The following is a 3,358-nucleotide window of genomic DNA, read 5'->3' as shown; positions in this document are numbered from 1 at the left end:
TGCTTCTTTTAAGTATAGGGAAACCAGAAATCACTTTTTACAGATAAGGCTAAGTTCACATCACGTCTGTACTTTCTCTTAGGCTACATACCCACATCCACGTTTCTCTTCCATGTGCTGACCGTTTTTATTACAGACAGCACACTGACCTTAAGAGTTTGATGGAACCAGTTACACTTTTTTTTTAACAGATACATATGTCTGTTTCTTTAAAGGGGTTGTCCACTACTAGCGATTCACGTGCAAAGAGAAGTAAAAACGGCACCACCTCTGTTCCAATCTAATTCACCTTTCAGTAAGCTCCCAGATCAACGGTGGTGCATCACCAAGTGAGCAATCATATATCTTGAAGAAAAGAATAAAGGTAGCACTCACCGATATATCTGAAGAGATCCTTTTATTATCACCAGTAAAACATGCTGGTCAGTGGCTTGGGATGACAACCCCAAAGGGTGTGCGGGGGAGTGAGATTGAGGACGACAGCCGTTTCGCTGTCTTCCGGCGCTTCAACGGGTCCCAGGTCACTCCTTCGGGGTTGTCATCCCAAGCCACTAACCAGCATGTTTTACTGGTGGTAATAAAAGGATCTCTTCAGATATATCGGTGAGTGCTACCTTTATTCTTTTCTTTAAGATATATGATTGTCCACTACTAGGACTACACCTTCTCATACCCCACGCTTTGCCCTGATAAAATAAAAAAAGCTTATACTCACCTGTGCCGGCTTCGTTGCCGCGGTGTTGGCACTCGCTCTCCCAGGGGATCTTGTACGTTTGACACGTGACCCCGGTGCCCAATCAGTGCTGGCATCACTGTCCCCTCCTTCATAGCATTTGAACATCAAGAGGAAGTCAGAGATCAGCTGCATCCCAGACTTCCTCTATATGTTCAAACTTACGAAAGCAGAGACAGTGATGCCTGTGCTGATTGGGTGCCTGGATAACGTGTCACCATAACAGCACGAGAGCCTCAGGACGCGAGTGCCGACACCACTGGAATGGAGCTGGCACGGAAGGTGAGTATAAGCTTTATTATTTTATCGGGGCCAAGCGTGGGGTATGAGAAGGAGTTGTCCTAGTAGTGGACAACCCCTTTAAACTCAGTGCATGTCCTATTCTCAGTTTGTGTGGATTAGGCTCAGCCATTATTTGTTAGTTTTCCAACCTCATTTCCGGTATCCATTGCTAAGTGTCAATTAAAAGGAAAGTTTAGACTGTTTACCGCTTTCAGTTTTTAAAAACAAGGTTGTAAAAATGGAGACAAAGCGGGTGACACAAGAGAGGAAAACAATCCATTTTTGATGGATGTAAAAACGAAAACAGCTGTATGAATGTAACGTAAGATGCATACACCTCTGATGGAAAGCTACGAAGGATACCACTGTACACTGGTATGTGTTTTCCCTTAGGTCCCATTGTTAAAAAATGTGTGGGTTGTTTTCGGTATGAAAACGCAGTAGACTAAAATTTCCTGTACAATATGCCAAAAAAATGCAATTTCACAATTGTTTTATTTTATTTATGTTCACTATATGGTAAAGCTGACCTAGCAATATGATTCTCCAGGTCAGTACGAGTAGGCAGATACCAAACATGTATAGTTTATTTTTTATTTAAGCGGTGAAAAAAATCAGAAATTTGTATGAAAAAAAGTTTTTGCGTTTGTCCCCATTTGCGAGACCCTTAATGTTCTCATTTTTCGTGATCTGGGGCTGGGTGATGGCTTATTTTTTGCGCCCTGAGCTGAAGTTTTTATTGGTACCATGTTAGGGTAGATACGATGTTTTGATCTCCTGTTATTGCATTTTATTGCAATCAGGGCTGTGGAGTCGGTAAGCCAAACATCCGACTCCCGACTCCTCAATTTCCATGACACCGACTCAGACTCCACGACTCCGACTCCCTCATACATGGTTCATGTTTAAGTGGTAAATTTACTGTAGCACAGATTCATCTCAGCTAAAAGTCTAGACCCTTAGATCAGGAATAGGACAGACATTTATAGGACATTTCATAACTTTCCCAAATTCTTATGAAAAATATATTCAACAAAAACTGCATTGAACTACTGTACCCAATTTATATATTTTAGGAGTCGGAGTTGGTCCATTTTATACCGACTCCAATTCCACCACAATGGGCTCCGACTCCAACTCCACAGCCCTGATTGCAATAACTAGTAACTACTGATTTGAACTTTTGTGGTTTTTTTTTGTTGTTTTTTTTTTATATTTTTTAAAACTTTTTTTTTCACTTTTTCCTTTATTCAGTAGTCCCCTTAGAAGACTTGAAACAGCGATTGTTTGGTGTTCACAGGAGTATCATAATGACACGCATGGGGATCTTCTACAGACCCCTGGCTGTCGTGACAACCCATCTGCGCCCCGCGATCACATGACAGGGACGCTGATGGGCAGGACTTGTGACTCACTGCCGTCCGAAACGTGTTAAATGCTGCTGTCAGTGATTGACAGTGGCATTTAGCTTGTCCAAGAGCCATAACTTTTTTTATTTTTCCAACAATTTAGCCCTATGAAGGCTTTTTTTTTGCGGGACAAAGTTGTACATTTGGATTACACCATTCATTTTATCATGTGATGTACTGGAAAGCTGGGAAAAAATTTCAAGTGCTTTGAAATTGCAAAAAAAGTGCAATTTCACAATTGTTTTTTTTTTATTTACCATGTTCACTATTTGGTAAAACTGACCAGGCAATATGATTCTCCAGGTCAGTACGAGTACGCAGATACCAAACATTTATAGTTTTTTATTTATTTACGTGTGAAAACATTTTTGGAAATTTGTAAGAGAAAATTTTTTGCTTTTGTCGCCATTTTCCAATACCTGTAACGTTTTCATTTTTCGGATATGGGGCTGTGATGGATTATTTTTTGCAGCTGATGTTTTTATTGATACCATATTGAGATAGATATGATGTTTTGATCGCCTGTTATTACACTTTATTGCAATGTTGTGGCGGCCAAAAAAATGAAATTCTGGCGTTTTGATCGATTTTTTTTCCCTTACGGCGTTTACCTCTCGGATTAATCTATTATATATTTTAATAGATCGGACTTATCAACACAGCAATACCAAAAATGTGTATTTTTTATTTTTTTTATTTTTAATGGGGCAAATAGGGGGTGATTTGAACTTTTATTTTTTTCATATTTTTAAAACTTTTTTTTATTTTTTTTATTTAATAGTCCCCTTAGGGGACTTGAAGCTGCGATCATCTGATCACTTGTGCTATAAGTAGAAAAACCTATTTAATAACAGGAGTTTACAGGCCAAATAAAAGAGCTTTATTATTTATCTTTATTAATGAGATAACAGACATGATAAAAACAAATAAAAGG

The sequence above is a fragment of the Phyllobates terribilis genome, unplaced genomic scaffold (genome assembly GCF_046119375.1).
Source record: "Phyllobates terribilis strain yellow unplaced genomic scaffold, ASM4611937v1 Scaffold_5__5_contigs__length_657084704, whole genome shotgun sequence".
NCBI classification, from domain to species: domain Eukaryota; kingdom Metazoa; phylum Chordata; class Amphibia; order Anura; family Dendrobatidae; genus Phyllobates; species Phyllobates terribilis.
Note: the sequence above shows the minus strand (reverse complement) of the source record.